The following is a 22,799-nucleotide window of genomic DNA, read 5'->3' as shown; positions in this document are numbered from 1 at the left end:
TTCACAAACTGGGAGCTTCTGAACTCAAAGACTGATGTGAAGCTCAGGGACATTAATTTACAGCATGGCTTATAAAGTAGAAATGAGGAAGTTTTTAACCTTTTCAATGATTGGTTATTACTGTAGGGGTTTCCAGATGGCCGTGGATTGGTTAAAAGTGATTTTCTCATACCATTTTTAGGAAGATGACTTGTTTCTTTTATGATTATCAGAGGCATTTACAAGACGTAATCTAAGTTAAATTTCACTTATGTTCATGAAATAAGCTAGATTTAGTTTTACTTACATGGCTTCAATGGTTTTGTCTGCTCAGGGAATTCTTAAGTCTGGTCTCAGTTTTGTGTTTAATTTTAACACTATCATGTAAACTTTTGGTAGAAATATATCATCACTTGTACCCACATAAAATTAAACAGAGCCACACCATATTTATATCTGTATATAATCTACACTTTACTGTACATCTGAATTTATGATTCAGCTAATTACTTAGGTCATTATAGATATTTAATTTCTTGAATGTATTTTTTAATATCATATTAAGCTCCTGTTATTATTAAAGCTTGTTATTATTAGTATAAAGTCCTGACTAAGAGAGTTTTTTCATATTACTTTTTTTTTTTTTTTTTTTTGCGGTACGTGGGCCTCTCACTGTTGTGGCCTCTCCCGTTGCGGAGCACAGGCTCCGGACGTGCAGGCTCAGCGGCCATGGCTCACGGGCCTAGCCGCTCCGCGGCATGTGGGATCTTCCCGGACGGGGGCACGAACCCGTGTCCCCTGCATCGGCAGGTGGACTCTCAACCACTGCGCCACCAGGGAAGCCCCATATTACTTTTACATAAGAATCTCAGATTGACCTCATCACCTTTATAACCAAGACTCCAAGGCCCACCATGAGAAGGCTGGTGGGCAGATATGTCTTAATACATACAGTAGAATGCTATCTAAAAAGTGTTTTCTCCTATTTGGGAGTATATTGATTTCTTCTTTCTGCTGTAATAAGTTACTGCAAATGTACCAGCGTAACATAACATAAATTTATTATCTCACAGTTCTGGTGGTAAGAAGTCCTAAAATCAAGATGTTAGCAAGACTGTGCTCCTTCCAGAGCCTCTAGGGAAGAATCCATTTTCTTGCCTTTTCCAGCCTCTAGAAGCCAATGGCATTCCTTGATTTATGGCCCCTTCCTCTATCTTCAAATATCTTCAAATCTCTCCCTCCTTCTCCTTTTCCTTCTCCCTCTCCCCCTCTCCAATCTCTGCTTCTGTCCTAACATCTCCTCCTCTGACGCTGACCCTCCTGCCACCCTCTTATAAGGACCCTTGTGGTTATATTAAGCCTACCTGGGTCATCCAAAATAATCTCATCTCAAGGTCCTTAACTTAATCTCACCTGTAAAGTCCCTTTTGCCATGTAAGGTAACATATCCACAGCTTCTAGGAATTGGGACATGGGCTTCTTTGGGGTAGGGCATTATTCTGCCTACCATAGGGGGGTTATTTCCCAGTACACTTATCAACTGTGAAAAATTCTTTTCATTTCTTTTTTTTCTTTCACATATATTTCCTGATCACCTACTAGGCACCTAGTCGAAGGCACTAGGCAGATACTGAAGGCACTGTCCCTGTTATAAGGAAGCCAGATGTCTATTAATAAAAGTGAACTTTAGACTTCTGAAGATTTTTTTAAATCATTTTTAGGTTGTACAGCAATCCTGTTTATATTTGTCCTATTTATTGGTAATAATAATATTTCATACCACATTTGTACTTATGACACAAACATTAATGCCCTTTAGCCAAAGACCTCCAAGAAAGTAACTATAGTGGAACAAATTGAGTTTATTATTCATTGTAGTGAGGGAGAATACACACCATGGGAAATATGTGGTGTCTCAGTAAGAGGTTGTTAGAAGAGACTTATTATAGGATTTGGGTTTTGGCTAGGAAATTTGGGGCAAAGTCTAAAATAGTAGAGACTCACTCTAGATTGGGTGCTGTCAGTAAGCCAGGGTAATTTTGTGATTGGGTATCTCAAACATCTTGTCTGTAGGTATAGCAGACCAGAGTAGAATAAAGCTGTAATAGACAAAGACGCAACAGTCACTCATATTAGCCAAGACAGGGGGTTGTTCAGTATTCTGTGGATGACACAGTGAACTTGTTTATATCTCACTTATTCCTGGCCTCAGAGTAACCTAGTCTGATGTTGGTGTTTGAGATTATGCCCAACAAGGAACAATATGGCCTAGCAGTGAGCCTCAGTCCTGCTTATAATACCTTGGAGGCCTTGGTCATTCTACTTCCCACATGCTTGACTCACGGTGTTTCCCATCCCTGTCCCATCTGTGGCACTTGTTAAACATGCAGAATTCCAGACCCACCCCACAATCACTGCATCAGAATATCTGAGTATTGATTTGACCAGGTGATCCTTAGACACACTAAAGGTTCAAAATATCTTTATTTAAAAAAGCAAAAACAAAATCAAATATTTATCAGTGTTAAATGTTTGTGATTACTGTCTTTAGTAATGATTTTCTCACATCTTAGTCTTTTATTTTCATTATTTGTTCTTGTGTTCTTGAGTATCACCTGAAATCGGCACTGCAGTGTGCAGCAGGACTGAACAAGTGTTGCTGTTTGGGTTCTGAATGCACACTTCACCATCATCTCTCTGCATTGTCTTCCTGTTGGCAAGCTTTCCCACGTGCTTTACACCTGAAACCACATAAGCCTTACAACTTCACTCTGATGAGCATGCCTTTTAAAAGCTAAGCTAACGGTGTTTTCCTAGTTCCCACGTGAAAACATGAAGAATGCAGGGCCTTTAGGATGGAGTCTGTGCCTTCAAAATAGTATCCATGACACTCATGCCCCAATTTCTGGGGGTTTTTTGTTTTGTTTTTTTTTGTGACAGTATAAATATGCACAACAGAAAGACAAAATCAAATGTACATTCTGACATTTATTGGTAATTATTAATACTAGTACTATAAAATATGGCTCCAGGTCCTCAAAATAAATTTTTCTAAAGCAATAATAATTTCAATATCATGCTTTAATTATATTTGTATGTTTATAGGTAATTTTAGAGAAATGAATGTTCACAGAGGACATGCTAAAGCTCAACATAAATTAAGAGAGAGAAGATAGATATATGAAGTGTGTATTTACCCATAATTTATTGCAACTTGTAATTCCAGAAGAAAATCAGAATTTAATAGGCATTCTGGAAGAATTGCCATATTCTGAGTGTCAATAAAGTGTCCTATACTGGTGCTTTTTTAAGTGTTCTAAGCAGAGGACCAGTCATTTTTATTTATTTGCTTGTTCACTTTTTAAATATCATTACCAAATTTTCACAGGTGGATAATTTTTAATAGAGTAATACTGAATTTATAAAAATAATTGAAAAGAAACATAAAAACTGCAAATCTATTCTTAAATTATTATTAGATTCAACAAGTATAAAATTACTCTGTCAAATTGCTATAAAATTTCCTAAGATTTAGTCTCAATTTCTGTGCTTACTTCATTGTAGATTAGTAAAAAACGAAAATCACAGATTACTACAGTTTCAGTGGTACTGTCTGATATCATACTTAAGCACTGGGTTTTTAATGTTTATAGCATCATAATTTGTTAGAGCTATGCTATAAGGAAACTAAGAAATTTAACCTCAGATTTTTTTCCAGTTTTATTGAGAAATAATTGACATACGTCACTATATAAGTTTAAGGCATACAGCATGATGGTTTTATTTACATATATTATAAAATAAGTAAGAGTGGTGAGAGTGGGCACCCTGTCTTGTTCCTGATCTTAAAGGAAAAGCTTTCAACTTTTCATCATTATGATGTTAGCTGAGGGCTTATCATATATGGCCATTATTATGTTGAGATATTTTCCTTCTGTGCGTAAATTATTAAGAGTTTTTATCATGAATGGATGTTAAATTTTATCAAATGCTTTTTCAGCTCTATTGAGATGCTCATATGATTCTTTTATTCTATTAATATGAAGTATCACATTGATTTGCATATGTTGAACAGTCCTTGCTTCCCATGGATAAATCCCACTTGATCATGGTGAATGATCCTTTAATGTGCTGCTGAATTGGGTTTGCTAGTATTATATTGAGAATTTTTGCATCTCTATCAGGGATATTGGCCTGTAGTTTTCTTTTCTAGTAGTGCCCTTTTCTGGTTTTGGTATCAGGATAATGTTGGCCTCGTAAAATGAGTTTGTGAGTGTTCCCTCCTCCTCTTCTTCTTTTTTTTTGAAGAGTTTGAAAAGTATTGGTGTTAATTCTTCTTTAAATGTTTGGTAAAGTTCACTAGTGAAGCCATCTGGTCCTGGGCTTTTCTTCCTTGGGAGATTTTTGATTACTGATTCAATCTTAATAAGAACATTGAAAGAGGTAAGATTGACATTCTTGGTCAGGGACTTGGCAGTTCCAAAGCAAAGATAGCCAGTTAATGAATGGAGCAGGAGAGGCTAATGGACAAGAAGGAATGAATATTATTTGGTTTATTTTGAATATTTAGAAAAAATAAAAATGAGAGTATGGTGCTATTTATAATTTTTAAATTTTAGTAGGAATGTGTTAATTATAGAAAGAGTAATTTGACTTTTTGATATACCAAATGTAGAGGTTAGTAACAAAGCTAAATAGAACTGTGATCCATTTTTACTTCTTCCCAGAAAACTACTCTTGCTGTTGTGACTGAGCTCATCCTTCATTTGTCTTTTCCCTCCCATCCCACTTCCATTGTGTCATTATGTCCCACTGAGATGGCTGACTAATGTTGAATGCCTCACATCTGTAATAGTCTCTGCTTTATCCTTGGGACTTCTAATAGTGCCTGACACATAGTTAAGTGTTGAGTAAAAATTTTTCAAAAGATCAAATTAAAGTATGTTCCCCAATACATGCCACAATACTATGTTTTTCCTTGTGAGTTTTAACATAAATTTCTCCGTTTGTATATAATGTTCTTTTCTAAAATCTCTGAAGACAGGTTCTATTCAAATGGCACAGTTTCCTTTAATATTTCCCCCAAATCCCCAGAAAAAGGTCTTAACTCTATTCTGAGCCTAGATGTATTATTTCATTGCAATTATTTGCTTATACATGTCTTCCATTGTGGTGTAAATGATCCTGAGTACAGAAATTTTGTCATTCTTCTAACCTTCTTCCTCTGTGCCCTAGCACAGTGCCCCCAGATCCTAAGCAATCAATAAAAGTTTATTCTACAGAAGAATAAGTGAATTACTCAGTGAGATCAATAGAAACTGTCAAATAGCTTTAGTTTTATTTATCATACATAGAATTTTGTATTTTGCTTCTCTATTTTGTGTAAAGCTTCTAACTCCTAAAGTCTAATAGTTATAATCTTCAATTTGATTGATAATAAGTATACTAGACTTCTCTACCCAATCTTTTTGTCATGTTATTTGTTTGTTTGTTTACTTACTTTTCTGAAACAAGGAAGAATTTAACCAAATTTATAAGACCTGCTGTCATTAATATTCTAAAATATACAGCCCTCTCTCCTAGAAATAATTATGGAGGGTGCACTATCTACATTATGTTTTCTAAGGTCTGGGATGCTCTTCTAAATAGGAAAGATTTCTTGCCTCAGTACTGACCCCAATTTTATCAGAAGATGTTTATAATTGGGGGCACACTCAACTGATCCCTAATCTCTGTCAGGGTTACTTCCCTTAGGTTAATTACCCAGTACTTAACTCTTGCATTTGACCCTCATACAAGAGCATATTCAAAAGGATTCCAACCTTACTGAGTTAATGAATTGCATCTTTACGTAATTCTCTACTAGTTGGATAATAAAGTAGTTTGCAACAGAATTTATTCTCTTCATAACTTTATCTCCTTTGCAACATCATGAGATAAATCTTCTTTGAAGATCACTTATATAATGTCACATATTTTTCAGCAATCAGTTTTACTAATTTATAGTCCTAGCTCCTATTCTCCCATTTTATCTTCTGCTGAGTAAATAGATTAATAGAATCACAGTCCTCTGGTTTACACTGGATATTTCACAGTGAAATTTAGGGGAAATTTTTCCTTTATTTTGTAACACATTGCTAGGCCACCTGTATCATCAAGTCACACATTTGGATTTGTCAGTTTAAGTTTTTCTTAGAGCACTCTTCCAAATTAATGTTGCAGGAACCCATCCTATTTTGATATATGGCCAACACACAAAATACAAAATATCAATTTAACTGTAGTTCTTACACTCATTTATTAATGTGCCTATTCAAATACTTTTTCAAGTCTTGCTACAGAACAGGCTCTAGTTTTAGTCTGGAGATTCAGTGTTGAGAAAAACAAAACAAGTTTCCCACATTGGAACTTACATTCCAGTAGTTAAAGGTAAATAACAAAAATTGGAAAACTAAATAGACAAGATGTCTTGCAGTTATGTATTGTGTAGCATATACAGGGAAATGTGATAGTGACTAAACATTTTCTTTATATAGGTTGTTTAGGGAAGGCATTTTTGAAGAGGTGGTCTTTGATCTTAGAGTTGAGGGATGAGAAAAGTCAGCTACAGAAAAAGGAAATTTTTTAAGTAGAGGAAACTAGCAAATGCAGAGGCTCTAAGGAAGGGATACCCTAGGCATATTCAGGAACATTAAGAAGGCCAGTGTGTCTAGGGGGTAGTAAGCAGGGTTTTCAGGGAAAGGAGTATATGAACTGGATGTCTAGGGTTAGACCAAAACCAGATCACATAGGGTCTTAGAGTATAAAGGGAAGTCATAAGAGGATGTTAAGCAAGAATATGATACAATTGAATTTATGTTATCAAAAAATTTCTCATACTGCTATAAGAAGAATGGATTTTAGGGCATGGAAGCAGGAATCCCAATAAGAGGTTGTGGCAATTGTTCAGGAATAAGATGATGGTCACCTAGACTAGGAGAGAGTTGGACTCATTTGAGATAAGTGCTGGAAGTAGAATAGATAGCATTTGCAGATGGATTGATTTACTGGGTAAATAAAACATAAGAATAAAAAAAGATGGCTAAATTTTTTACTTGAGCAATTAGTTGAAGAACCGTGCCTCTTACTGACACATGTACTTTGGGGAAATGTGGAGGATAACCATTACTTTTTTCCCCGTTCAACTTCCACTCCCACTTTTAAATATAGCATCCTGATTTTTCATTGGGCATTCTCCCTCCTCCTACTGAATCATGTTATTTGTATGGGCGTTCCTCCATTTCCTAGCTCAGATATGGGTAATGAGATGCAAGCTTGGCTAGTCAGTGTTTTCAAATCTTCCATCAAAGTGATTGACTTAGTGACCCCATTTGGCCCAGTCAGATGCAACCCTGAGACTTTGGATTGAGCTAAAAGAGAGAAGGTGCTCTTTTTCCAAAGTGAATGGTAAATTAGGAGGATTTCATTTTGGAACAGCTAGAGGTTATCACACTGGGAGAGCATGCCAGAGAATGAGGCCAGTGCAGAGGCAAACCAGGCCAAATGGTAGAGTGAGAAACCAAGTCCTGATGGTGTTTTTAATCCCCTAAAGCCCCATGCCTGAAGTGAAATTGGCTCCGGGAACTTTCAGTTATCTGTTCCAAAAATTAGTTTTTGTATGCTTGAGATGATATGAGTTGGGTTTCTCTTGCATGTAACCAAGAGCTCTTATTAATACAGGTGAGAAATTTGATTTAGGTATATTAAGATTGAAATGCCTGTTTAGGTTTGCCAAATTAAAATACAAGATGCCCAGTTTAATTAGGCTTTCAAATAAATGATGAATAATTTTTTTAGTGTAAGTGTGCCCCAAATATTGCTATTTCTGGCAAGCCCATACCAATTAGATAACAAAGTGGAGATGTGAAGTGAGTTGTTGCCTCTATAGAGCTAGCGCTCCAGAGAGAGGTCAGGGATTTTGATGTATATTTGGAAGTTGTCACATTAGTGACAACATTCAAAGCCATGGGACTAAAGAATTAAATCTTGGGAAACACGGCAGATAGAGTTGAGGCAGTGTCCAGGGCTAAACCTAAGGAAGGCCCATTCTGTTGAAGTCTGGAAGAGAAGGAAGAAATTGTAAGACTGAGAAGAAACTGCCAGTGAAGGTGGAAATAGTGTCAAGGAGAGTTTTTACTTTTTAGAAATGAGTTTCAAGGCTGGAGTCCTCAACATCTCCAACAAAGATTAGCAAACTTGCCTGTCAAAACAACGGACACCCTTTCCTCCTTGGCACTTACCTGCTGAGCCCTTTCAACATTTTCAGTATTTCTTGTAACTGTCCCAATGTCCAGGCCCCTTTGGCCATTATTGGAGACATCTAGAAACTTACCTCCTCTTTTTTTTTTATTGGTGCAGAGATGTGCCTTCTCTGCTGCCTCTGATATTTTTGGACTTAAAAATCCCTTTTCTGTTTCTGTCAAATAGCTCGAGACTTTAAAGATAAGGAAGAGTTAGAACCGATATGTGCTATGACTAACTACTAGTTCAAAGTACTCTGTTCAGGTGTGAGAATAGGGAAACAAACAGCTCTAGTGAACAGTTGTTCATGACCACAGTGTTACCAACATTGCAGAGCCTACTGACTTCTTTTTTTGTCAGCCTCACTGTCTGACTTGTCTTCCATCTTCACTCTATCCAGGTGTCCTTATAGGGCCAGCAGTCACCCTCTTTGTTTCTCCCCAGTTACCTTCCTTTTCTTCCTTTAACTTCTCCCTTAATTAACTGTGAAATGGAAGTGGACAGTGGGAGGAGTTTTTCTTTCTTTGTTTTGTGATTCTCTTTTTATTTTTAACCAGATTGTTTATAATTATAAAGTAATAAAACTTGCACAAAACGAAAAGAATTAAAGCAGTCATATAAGGGACAAAAAGTAAGAACTAAAAGTCCCCTTCTGCCACAGCCCGTCTTCTTGAGATAATTGTTAACAGCTTTTGTCTATCTAATTACTTACATTTATTGTACATTACACATTGCTTACTATGCTCAAGAAGCTATTAAAATGCTTCAAATATGGTCATTTATTTAATCTTCACAAAGGCCCTTTGGCAGATAAGGAAAGTGACCTACAGAAAAGATAAATAACTTCTCCAGAGTCACAAAATAAGTATATATATGCATCTTTAACATGCATGATATAAATATTCTCTGACAAAAGTAAAGTACACAGATGACTTCAGTGATATCCATTTAAAAAACGTGCTGCTGTAGACGTACTCTTTATTGATACAAACACTAATAGAACTTTTGGGTCTGCAGAATTTCTTTAGTGGCATTGAGCCCCACATCTGTTACTGTTCTTGTCAGTGAGCTCAACTTCTGCTAAAGTTATCATTCTACAGAACTTTTCTCCTCTGTGTGATCTGAGTGGGAATCTTTTTATGGGAGTAGCTGGAAATACCCAGAAATTCAATTTTTTATATTTCAGGCCTGCATTTCCACACAAAGTGGACAGTACTTGCTGGGCCACACCTACAGCATTGTCACAAACTTAAAATTCCCATTCATCCAAAGATGATTTTTTTCACCCATGATATGGGGCAGGTAGCTTTTGATTGGCAAATAAGCCACTCAGTTAATTGGCAGAGATTTGCAGGTTACTTCTCAGGAACAAGAAGCATAGACTGGGCTTCGGCTTCCTGCAGGGAATTCTGTTCTGACTTCCAGCAGCACTGGGGCTTGTGGCCTCCATTTTTATCATGAAGCAGGCATTAACACCATAGCTTCCAATGTCTGTTTTGTGTTACTTTATTTCCAACACTGAGAATTCTGATCTTTGCTTGTGTATTTGGAATTGGAGAGAGAAATTAGTGCATGTGCTCAGTCGTCCACCTTGACTCAAAAGTTTTAGTACCACTTTTATGGTACAGATACGTAAATCTTAAAAACATGTGGTCCACTCACTTTCTTAATTACTCCTTGATTTTTAGTATTTGATAAGTTTCAAAAATTGTTTCACAAGTCCCTTCCCTCTTTGCTATCCTCCTCCATTCACAACCTCCAAACTAAATGTTTTAACTTTGGCAAAATATGGAAAGACTTACACAAAAGGGCCGATGTATTTCACTGTGTTTTGTTTATAAGTTTAATAACAGTTTCAGTTATGCAAAAAATATTTATCTTAGTGTAATACTGCATATATTCCCTCACTTCTTTAACTAGGAAGAGTACTAAAACTGAACAAAGTCTCCTCACATTGAGAGAATGTAGGAAGTAACATATACTTCAAAATGAAATGGCACATAGAAAAAATTTTTTGTGCCTCAAGGAGAAATAAATTTCTAATACAATTTAAATATTCTTATCCACAAGGAATAGGAAATCTAATAGCTTGCTTGTGTTTGAGCAGCAAGCCCCTTCACAAGATGGGCTTGGGAAACTTTATAAAGGCAGACATTTGATTATAAGTTGGGCGATTTGATTGCATGACATCCTGGTCAGGCGGCGTTAATATATCTGTTTTTAAAATAGCCTTCCCGACTATTACATTTCACTTGATTCTCTGAAAAACTTAACTTGTTTGAGATGATGTGAGGGCAAGGTCAGAATTTGGGTCACTATCTTATTTAATACCTAATGTTTCCCTTAATGATAAAGAAGATATTTTTGAGCCTAATGCCTTCAACATTCCAAAATATTGGTTGAGCACCTACTACAGGAAAAGCACATTATTAATTAATTCCAATTTCTTTCTTAGAAGCCTTTCCCATTCTAAATTTGCCTTTAATCCAGGACTTTTTGCTTCTTAAAGATTGTGACTTTCAGTCAGTGCCTGCTTAGCCACTTCCTAGATTTTGGCAAATGATTCTATAAACACTAATTTTCTGTAGGTGTAAACCAGATTCCCATATGCTGTGCTATCTGAAAACAATGAAAAGGAGAGAAGGCAGTGGACTGAAAAGGAACTCAAGAGAAGCGATTAAAAGGTCCACACTAATTCACAATGATAAAGAATGTCAGATAATCTTGCTGACAAATTCTCTAGAAGTAGACTCCTTAGTTTTTCATGGGAAAAAAAAAGTACCTGTTTTGAGACCATAAAGCCTTGGCATTTATTGTGAGAGACATGGAAACTTCCACACAAAGACATAGAGGTAGTCCAAAAGTCTTTTATTGACCTTAAGATTTATATGTCATATATATGTTATTTATATTTATATATCATGATATATATTTTTATTTGTTTAAAAACATTAAGCACCTTTCTATGCTAGAGCGAATACTGAACAACTCATATCTGTTCCAATTTTATTCTTCCATCTAAAGTTAGTAAGTCGATAATATTTTTAACTTCTGTGCTTATAGTTTCAATATTTACACAGTTTTTATTACATCCCAGGATTTCTGGAATGATTATCAGCTGGTATTTTTATAACAGTGTTTTCCAGGGATTTTGACTGCTTCTACAGTTAGCAAACAAATACCAATTTTTGTTTGCATTGATGAACACTGCAATATGATTTCACCTGAGATAATGGATAGTTTTTTCTATATTTGATAGCTTATCCTTTTCTTACAATTGTAACTTTTAGATGAATCCTTATTTATATTGTCCTCCATTCTAACATAACACCAACTAAAGTGAAAAACAGCATACTGCATTCCAAAGTCAAAGTGTCAGATAGTTCTCCAGGATGACTCGATGATCCCTGTTCCTAAATATTTGCATTCATTTCAGGACTCAGGAAAATTGCCACAAATAATGGCTGTAATTATTACAGTACATTTGTTCCCTAAATCGACTTTAGGGAGAAAAAGTTATGCTGTTACTTTTAGCGATGATATAAACTAGGCTCTTGAATTGAGGGATCACTTCTGAACTGACCTGGAAAGGAGACACAGCTACGGCGGCTTCAATTACATTAATATGGAGTACCTGACTATTTTAAGAGCTATTTAGTCTTATATTTTGGGGCCAGGAATCACAAAGTTGCCACCCCTTCAGTAATTCTAATGCCCAAATAAAGAAGGAAATGTGATTTATCTATTCTACATATTTATTATTATTATTATTTTAATGTAATCCATCTTAATTGTTTATTAATAAATACTGAAATTTTATTTGGACGTTTGCAGATGTAAAGCTAAGTGAATTCAGGATATAAGTCACAAAATTAAGGTAAGGTTCTTTTATAGACTGTTTTTAGTGGTAAAATCAAACGCTTCTAAATCAACTGAGACTGTATATATCTTTCAGTGAAGTCCCAAACTGGTAGCTTTATTGTCTGTGTCAACCTTGGAAGAGTCAGTCTAACATAAAGGGTGATAGTAATTTGATTTTTAAATTGACTTCAGTTTTTATTTATTATAATCTTAAATTCCTATTTCCCATCGTACTAGTATATCTGAGTTAAAACAAAATATAATATGAATGGTGTTTCCATATAAACCATCCTTAAAATCTTTCAATTTTGCTTTTGTCACCCTTCATTTGTTATTACTTTTGTTTGGTGATAAGTTTTTTGTTTGTTTGCTAAGCTGATTGTTTGTCCCCCCCCATTCCAAATTATTTGTATAAAACTGAATTATCTATCTTACCAGCTACAATAGTTTTTTTCATTTTTCAAAGTAGAGAATATTTTCAGAAACATAGTCTAAGTTAAAAAAAAAAAAAAAACATGGTAAGAGGAGAATAACACCAAAAGGGAAGAGGAATAGTGATTTATATGGTTACACTATTAAATAACAATAGCAACAACAACAATAATAGTGTTATTAGGTACCATTTGTGTAGCATTTATCATGAGCTCTGTACTGTTCTAAGTGTTCATGTACACTAACTCATGTAATCCTCACAACAGTGGGAAAAAAGTCAAAAAGTGGTTAAGTAATTTGCTAAAGGTCACAATGGAAAAGTCACAAAGGAAAAATGCAAAAGTCAAGTTTAAGCAGAAGATTTCTTTTTTTAATTCAAGAATGTTGTTAAGTGCAGCTACTTGAGGAATGCAGGAATAAAAATACTGAGATATCAGGAAAAAAAAAACTTACCTAATTTTCAGGGACCTGAATGCAAAAGAAAGATATCATGAGTTCCTAGAAATAAATCAAATTAGCCTGATTAGCCTGTCAATGAATTTTATGTTGAAAGACCAGACTTTTGAGGCTCAGTTCCAATGCCATGTTTGCTAGTTTCATTGGGCAAGTCATGTTAATTCTAGGCCTGGATATTTTTCACTCTAATAAAAGGGATTTGATAAATTTCTAAAGATGCTTCCCCCAGATCAAATAGATTACCTTTATTTAATACTATACCAGCCATGGATTTTTTTTGCTGAAAGAAGTTTTAAAAAGTGGGATCACCTAAGTATAATGCATTGGAAGGATACTGGAAGAATTCAGTGTCTTGAAGGGAAAGGCAAAGAACCAGGTGTGGTCCAGACTGGAATCTGGTTTCTAGCTAGCTAGCTAGCTTGCTTGCTTTATTTATTTATTTATACTGCTGCGTTGGGTCTCCATTGCTGTGCATGGGGGCTCCTCTTCGTTGCAGTGTGTGGGCTTCTCAGTGTAGTGGCTTCTCTTGTTGCAGAGCATGGGCTCTAGGTGCACAGGCTTCAGTAGTTGTGCCTCGCAGGCTCTAGAGCACAGGCTCAGTAGTTATGGCGCACGGGCTTAGTTGCTCCGCGGCACGTGGGGTCTTCCCGGACCAGGGATCGAACCTGTGTTTCCTGCATTGGCAGGCGGACTCTTACCTACTGCACCACCAGGGAAGTCCCAGAACCTGGTAGCTTTAGAAGACCTTGATAATGTTTATGTGGCAATACCACCATCCTTCACCACTAGAGCCAATAAATCCCAAAGATTTCTTTAAACTTTGTATCAGACACTCTAGTTCTAAGAGAGTCAAATCGGCCATGGTTTTGTCCTGTGTCCAAATATTCGTGACACCAAAGCAGGAAGAGAAAAAAATGTGGTGGGAGGAGCCTTACAAAGAAAAAAGGCAAGTTTACCCAATGGAATTTTTGTCTGCTATGGCTTAATAACTGGATACTCTAAGACTCCTGTACTAGAATTTTTTTAATGTGGGGCTTTAATATATGGCTCTTTCCCTTGAGATAATTAATAACTAAATTGGGACAAATATATTAATAATGAAAAAATAAGATGTTAGAATTATTGTGCATTTCTTCTACAGATTTATATAGGAGGGTTATAAAACTGATGAGCAATATCTCTTAAAAATCTTCCCCTTCAAATTTTAAGTCCAAGTACATAATTATTGATGTAAATGCCTAAGAAAGTTTTTAATCTTAGAACTGACAAGATGAACATAATTACTAATTTCTTCCCAGAATTTCTACCTTTGATAAACTTTCAAAGTTTTTTTCCTCAATAGATAGATACCCAATTTAAAAATTACCAAAAGAAAATATACTTCTAAAAACTGAAGAAAATATCTGAGTGGAAAAATGGCAACCCTTTATTGAGAATTTTTATATTATTACAAACTAGGTGAATGATTAACAATGCCAGAGAACAGAAGATTGTTTCATATGGCTCTCTGTTCAGTGCGGATTGCCAATGTGGGAGAAATCCTTGTAAATCTTAGCATTGCTCCCACACAACCACCTACACAGATGATCGCTTGACTTTCATGCTAACAATAGATGTGTTAGTAGAACTCTCACCATCTGCAAAATGAAGTGCACTTTAGAAAAAAGTAACTGCAGCAGACAGTAGTGATTGCTTATATGTTGTGATTAGCATTTTATATTTACATTTAAAAGGTATGAATTTAAGCAGTGATGACTCCCAGTTTAAATAAGGTCAGTCGCTGTGATAGCTCCCGGATTAAATAAGGTCAGTCCTAGGTAACAGATAAATTTATGTTAGAAAACTTGATTTTGAATTAATTTCTACTTAAAATTTATCTATATCCAAGAATGCATAATAAAATGTGAATTAAATGAATATTGATATACTCACTTCTCCTCTAATAATAATACTTAGAATCATGTACATTAGTTATAAAATTCTCTACAAACTCTGTCACAACTGTCCTAATTTTTTTATAGAATTCCTTCACAGGCACATTTATTTGGGTTTCCCTATTCTTAAATCTATTTTATTATCAGTGCAGGATGAGTATTGTGGAAAATAAGCTTTATACCATTGGAAAATACAGTTTTTGGCCTCTTTTCCCACATTGATTTTTTTTGTCAAGGATGGAAGGGTCCATGATTCCATTATTGGGACTTAGTGGAGGACTCTAAGGCAAAGTGTTAAAAAATGAATTATCTGGTTTCTCCATAGGGAATAAAGTGGTTAAGGGCTCATGTGTAGACCCTGCTCATGCTTGGAAGATTGGATGTGACAGAGAGGAGAATGGGCATGTGGCTGATGAAAGGTGGGATGAGTCCCATTTTTCTCAAATTAACACAAACAGGTACAATACCACTCTATACTGGCAAGGCTCCCATGTGTTTCTAACCCATGTGTCTCTAACATTTGGCCTGAATAATCTTGTCCTTTCATGTAGATGATGGACACAGTCTACATGAGGTATGAGAGCTCCTGTAACCCCCAAATATCATCCTAAATAGCATTGCCTAAAGTTCTGTGATGAAATGTTTCTTTATTATAAACATGGCCTTTTCCAAGCCTATTTTAATGCAGATTATTTTAGAAAGAGTGGTACATTAAAACAATAAAAACTTAGTATGATTTAGTTTTGTCTATTTTCCATTTTAAATAAATTACAGTTCTAGAAACTTAATATTAGAAGGACATTTACGATTAGAAGGAAAATGAAACATCATCTAGTCCAAACAGTGCATTTTACAGATGATAAAATTGAGGCTTAGTTAAGACTCACACACCTAGTTAAGCACAAGTCCAGAACTAATCCCTAAGACTTCTGACTCCGGCCCAGTGCTTTTTCCATTTACTGTCATAAAACATTGAGAGAACAGTGGTCCCTTGGGGTGAGGAAGGGGTGCTGGAAAGGAATAGAAAGCAGGAGAAGAGTAGAGAAAAGTAAATATGCTGATCCCGTGCAATTATTTTTCTAGGGTTGATCCACATAACAGAGTCATTAGCAGGATTGAATTTAATTAAATCAATGTTAGATATGTAGGTCAGTTAGTCCCACAAATCACTGGTACCTTTTGACTAAAGTTTAGCAATAGGAAAACGTCTCATATGTCAGGGCTGGGGAAATCTGCACTCACATCAGTCCCATCTAAAAAGCTATGAACCTAGAATAAGATAGGAGGAGTTGTTCAAATATCTTTTGTACTAGCCAGTTCTGCTACAAAAGCAAATTGCTTAGGATTGGGAAGTATATAAAAGGAAGATCATCTTTTCTAAGGTTGGAGGTATATTATTTCTCCTCTAAGTCAGAAAATAAATAAAAAGACTTAGGCTCAAAGGTATACAATATAACCAAAAAAATTCAGTTCTTATAAGTACATAATTTATTCATTTCAAAAATATCTATATAGTAAGTTCAATGAATAAGAGTAGACAGAAAACTTGAAACATGCAATAACTAATCTATATCATATATTTGGCAAGTCAATACATTTGAAATGATAAAATATCTCGATTTTTACTCATGTTTTATTATTCATGTTGTATTATTCTGTTAATCAACTTTTATTCTAACACATGAGGTGGACCCATGTGAAGTTAGGAAATTAATTTCATCTTCCTTGTATGTGATGAAAAATAAACTCATAAATTGAGTAAAACCAGTTAATGAAAACTGCATTGTGTATAGTGGATAATTAATAAAGATTTGTTAGGTAAAATGTTTCTTGAAAGCTGAAAGTAAATTTACTTCGTTTAGTTTTTTCATTTCCTAATTGGAAATTGTATCTCTCTTGGTTTTCTCTGCTTAGGAGATTGACATCTAATAAGGTAATGCAGTTAGAATCAGAATAGCCTAGGATAAGACAACAACTTCAAAGTCTCCGTGGCCCAACTTTAGCCAGGAAGGAGTCATTAGAGTTTAAGGGGGAAGCTGAACTTATACTACACCCATCTCTCATGAGGCAGTGTGAGTCAGTGCCCCACTTTTGTCAGGGTGGTGTCAGTGGGGTCCAGTGAGAAACTGAGCATACATGTCCACCCAGCCCTCATGCTACACATCAGTGGGAGACTGTTGATGGGCCCTTGGATTGCTTCCATAATTGGCTATTGTAAATAATGTTGCTATGAACATTGAGGTGCATGTATCTTTTTTAATTAGTGTTCTTGTTTTCTTTGGATGTATACCCAGCCTTGGAATTGCTGGATTATATGGTAGTTCTATTTTCAGTTTTTTGAGGAATCTCCATACTGTTTTACATAGTGGGTGAACCAGTTTACATTTCCTCCAGTAGTGTGCTAGAGTTCACTTTTCTCCACATCCTCACCAGCATTTGTTTTTAAGTTTAATTAGATCCTGTTTGTTTATTTTTGCTTTCATTTCCTTTGCCTTAGAAGACAGATCAAAAAAAATATTGCTACGATTTATGTCAAAGAGTGTTCTGCCTATGTTCTCTTCTAGGAGTTTTATGATTTCAGGTCTTACATTTAGGTCCTTGATCCATATTGAGTTTATTTTTGTTTATGGCATGAGGAAATGTTCTAATCTCATTCTTTTACTTGTACCTGTCCAGTTTTTCCAGCACCACTTATTGAAGAGACTGTCTTTTCTCCATTGTATATTCTTGCCTCCTTTGTTGAAGATTAATTGATCATAAACAGGTGGGCTTATTTCTGGGCTCTCTATACTGTTCCATTGATCTCTGTGTCTATTTTTGTGCCAGTATCATGATGTTTTGATTATTGTGGCTTTGTAGTATAACCTGAAGTCAGGAAGCACAATACCTCTGGCTTTGTTCTTTTTTCTTAAGATTGTTTTGGCAGTTCGGGGTCTTTCATAGTTCCATATAAATTTTAGGATTATTTGTTCTAGTTATGTGAAAAATGTCATGCGTATTTTGATAGGGATTGCATTAAATCTGTAGATTGCTTTGGGTAGTATGGACATTTCAACAATATTCTTCCAATCCAAGAACATGGGATATCTTTCCACTTTTTTGTATCATTTTCAAATTCTTTCATTAATGTTTTATAGTTTTCAGAGTATAGGTCTTTCACCTCCTTATTTAAGTTTATTCCTAGGTGTTTTATTCCTTTTGATGTGATTGTAAATGGAATTATTTCCTTAATTTCTCTTTCTGATAGTTCATTATTGGTGTATGGAAAAGCAGCAGATTTCTGTATATTAATCTTGTATACTGCAACTTTTCTGAATTCATTTATTCTAATAGTTTTTTGGTGGAGACTTTAAGGTTTTCTTTCTATAGTATTATGTCATCGGCTAATAGTGATAGTTTTACTTCTTCCCTTCCATTTTGGATACCTTTTATTTCTTTTTCTTGTTTGATTGCTTTAGCTAGGACTTCCAGTACTATGTTAAATAGAAGTGGTGAGAGTAGGCATCCTTGTCTTGTTCCTGATTTTAGAGGAAAAGCTTTCACCTTTTCACTGTTGAGTATGATGTTAGCTGTGGGTTTGTCAAAAATGGTCTTTATCTTGAGATATGTTCTTTCTATACCCACCTTGATGAGAGTTTCTGTCATGAATGTAAGTTGGATTTTGTCACATGCTTTTTCTGCATCCATTGAGATGATCATGTGATTTTTATCCCTTCTGTTAATGTGGTGTATCACATTGATTGATTTATGAATATTGAACCATCCTTGTATCCGTGGAATAAATCCCGCTTGATCATGGTGTGTGATCCTTTCTATGTATTATTGGATTCTGTTTGCTAATATTTTGTTGAGGATTTTTACATCCACATTCATCAAAGATGTTGGCTTATAATTTTATTTTTTGTAGTATCTGTCTGCGTTTGATATCAGAGTAATGGTGGCCTTGTAGAATGAATATTGGAGTATTCCATCCTCTTCAGTTTTTTGGAATAGTTTGAGAAGGATAGGTATTAGCTATTCTTTATATGTTTGGTAGAACTCCCCTCTGAAGCCATACATTCCTGGACTTTTGTTTGCTGGGAGTTTTTTTTTTAATTACAAATTCAGTTTCACTACTAGTGATCAGTCTGTTCAGATTGTGTATTTCTTCCTGATTCAGTCCTGGAAGGTTGTATTTTTCTAGAAATTTGTCCCTTCTAGGTTATCCATTTTGTTGGCATATAACTGTTCATAGTTGATTAATTGTATCTCTGTGGTGTCAGTTGTTATTTTTCCTCTTTCATTTCTTATTTTCTTTATAATAAGATAAACTTTCTTCTTGATGAGTCTGGCTAAAGGTTTGTCAATTTTGCTTATCTTTTCAAAGAACCAGCTCTTGGTTTCATTGATTCCTTTTTCTTTTTTTTTTTTTTTGTTCTCTATTTTCTTTCTTTCCTCTATGACCTTTATTATTTCCTTCCTTCTGCTGAATTAGGGCTTTCTTTGTTCTTCTTTTTCTGATTCCTTTAGATGGAAGGTTAGGTTGTTTATTTGAAATTTTACATGTTTTTTATTTTCTTCTTTCTACCCTCACTTTCTTATCATTTTCCTTCTGTCCAAAATGGCTTTGTTCCTTCTTCTATAATAATCAAACTCTCACTCACAGTTTTTTAGTCATATGAATCTAGAGTTCCTTTAGTGTTTATTTTTACCCTCTGAGTTCATTTATTTTTTCACTAATATGTACAGTACTTTTACATAATTGTTATTAATGTACACATTTCATTTTGTGTCCAGCTTTTGTTTAATTGAAATATAGTTGATTTATAATATTGTGTTAGTTTTAGGTGTACAGCAGTGATTCAGTTATATATATATTTTTAGATTATTTTCAATTATATATATTTTTTCAGATTATTTTCCATTATAGGTTATTAAAGGATATTAAAAATATTATGCAGTAAATCCTTGTTGTTTATCTGTTTTATATATAGTAGTATGTACCTGTTAATCCCCTACTTCTAATTTATCCTCCTCCCCCCTCCTTTCCCCTTTGGTAACCATAAGTTTTTTTTCTATGTGTGTGAGTCTGTTTCTGTTTTGTATATTGATTCATACGCATTATTTTTTAGAGTCCATATATAAGTGATATAATAATTGTCTTTGTCTGACTTAACTTCGCTTAGTATGATAACCTCTAGGTCCATCCATGTTGCTGTTCTTTTTTCTGGCTGAGTAATATTCCATTGTATACATGTACCACATCTTCTTTATCCATTCCTCTGTTGATGGACATTTAGGTTGCTTCCACGTCCTGGCTATTGTAAATAGTGCTGCAGTGAACATTGGGGTGCATGTGTCTTTTTGAATTATGGTTTTCTCTGGGTGTATGCCCAGTAGTGGGTTTGATGGGTCATATGGTAATTCTATTTTTAGTTTTTTAAGGAACCTCCATACTGTTCTCCATAGTGGCTGTATCAATTTACATTGCCACCGACAGTGCAAGAGGGTTCCCTTTTCTCCACACCCTCTCCAGCATTTATTGTTTGTAGATTTTGTGATGATGGCCATTCTGACTGCTATGCGGTGACACCTCACTGAAGTTTTGATTTGCATTTCTCTAATAATTCGCGATGTTGAGCAGCTTTTCATGTGCTTCTTGGCCATCTGTATGTCTTCATTGGAGAAATGTCTATTTAGGTCTTCCACCCATTTTTTGATTGGGTTGTTTGGATTTTTTGATATTGTGCTGCATGAGCTGTTTGTATATTTTGGAGATTAATCCTTTGTCCAATGATTCATTTGCAAATGTTTTCTCCCATTCTGAGGGTTGAATTTTCATCTTGTTTATGGTTTCCTTTGCTGTGCAAAAGCTTTTAAGTTCCATTAGGTCCCATTTGTTTATTTTTGTTTTTATTTCCATTACTCTAGAAGGTGGGTCAAAAAAGATCTTGCTGTGATTTATGTCAAAGAGTGTTCTTCCTTTGTTTTCCTCTAAGCGGTTTATAGTGTCCGGTCTTAAATTTAGGTCTAAAAATACGGAATGCTTCACGAATTTGTGTGCCATGTTAATCTTCTCTGTATCATTCCAATTTTAGTATATGTGCTGCTGAAGTGAGCTCTAGTTGTAGACTTTTTGATGATAGCCACTCTGTGTGTCCAGCTTTTTAGTTTTTTGCCTTAACATTATTTCATTTGCAAATGAACCTTATCAATATAGCCCACATACGGCTCAGTATTCTCTTCTATTAATCTTATAAAACACTTCAGAAAGAGATTACATCATCAGAGTCAAGTACTCTCTTTTTGTAATACAAATATATATTCTAGACTAAGAGGTAATTTGCAGCCACTGGAAATGCTTAAACAAAATAAATAATTAGGGACATAATTGATCAGGAGTGTGACTACAGTTGTCTATTAGTCCGCAGGGTACTGGTTCCAGGACCCACTATGGATACCAAATCCCTGGATGCTCAAGTTCCATAGTCAGCCCTCTGTATCCATGGATTCTGCATCTGCCCAGGTGCAGAACCTGCAGATATGGAGGGCTGACTGTATTTACTGCAGAAAATCTGCATGTAACGGACCTGCACATTTCAAATCCATGTCGTTCAAGGGTCAACTGTATATGCGTAAACAACAGAACAGGTCTGTGAAATAAAATGACTCTGTTACTTTGGGGCAGTATACTGTGGTTTTTAACTGTTATTTGACTAAATTAACAATTAACCTAGATGTTTTTCTGCTGTGTAGATGTTACCTAATTCATGTACAGAGTTAAAGCCACAATCTTTTACAAATTGAGAAATTACATATATAGAAAGAATAGTTCTCTTTCTGCTTTCAGCTGTAGTCAATAATCTTTTTTATTCTCCAGATAGTACAATCTAGCCTTTAGCAGTACAATATTGCTTTGAGTTATTTTCTTGCTGGTTGCCCTGGGGATTAAAATTAGCATCATAATTTAAAACAACCTAATTCAGATTAATACTAACTTAATTTCAATAGTATACTTTGCTCCAGTATAGCTCCTTTCCCACCTCCTCCTTCATTCTGTTATTGTCATACAAATTACACCTTTATTATGCATTATATACTATGCATATGTTATACACTATATTTACTATACCTTACAAATTCATTGATACAATTTTATAATTATTGCTTTATGCTGTTGCCTTTTAAACCATATAGGAGAAGAAAAGAGTTATTAAGAAAAATACATTTATACTGTCTTTTATATTTACTGATTTACCTTGTGCTTTTTATTTTTGTATTGAGGTATGATTGACATACACAAAGGCTGCACATGTTTAATATATACATCTTGATGAGTCTGAAGATAAACATACACCTGTGAAACCATCACCATATACAAAACCATAAACTGAACTATCACTTCTAAAATTTTTCTCCCTGTCATTTTTTTTTCTTTGTGAGCGTAAGTAAAACTGTGTACCCTTTAATCAACACATCATGTGGAATTGAGTTACTCTCTGGTGTTCTTTCATTTCAGCCTGAAGGACTCTCTTTAGTGTTTCTTATAGGGTAGGTCTCCTAGTGACTAATTCTCTTAGTTGTTGTTTATCTGGGGATGTTGTAATTTCTTCTTCATTTCTGAAGAATAGTTTTGCCAAATATAGGACTCTTGGTTGACAGTCTTTTTCTTTTAGCACTTTGAATATGTAATCCCATTGCCTTCTGGCCTTGATGGTTTCCAGTATTTGGGGCAAGGTTTGACAATCACTCTCTTAAAGAGATAGAGCTGGCACAAAATCATTGCTCTACAGTGGGGAGCAGGTAGGACTGCTGGGAAACTCATTCCAAGGGGTGATGTAGCAATCTTCAGATGTGACTCATGTCAACTGAAGTCTG

At 35.1% G+C, this 22,799-nt stretch overlaps 1 pseudogene; it reads right to left on the bottom strand.

Moving 5' to 3' along the window:
• Positions 1–20,953: 20,953 nt before the first annotated feature.
• On the bottom strand, positions 20,954–21,043 carry LOC115804073 (U6 spliceosomal RNA; annotated as a pseudogene).
• Between the last annotated feature and the right edge of the window lie 1,756 nt (positions 21,044–22,799).

The sequence above is a fragment of the Delphinapterus leucas genome, chromosome X (assembly GCF_059928025.1).
Source record: "Delphinapterus leucas isolate spDelLeu-1000000601 "Yukka" chromosome X, BTC_Dleu_Yukka2, whole genome shotgun sequence".
NCBI classification, from domain to species: domain Eukaryota; kingdom Metazoa; phylum Chordata; class Mammalia; order Artiodactyla; family Monodontidae; genus Delphinapterus; species Delphinapterus leucas.
Note: the sequence above shows the minus strand (reverse complement) of the source record. Positions and strands in the feature narration are given on the sequence as shown.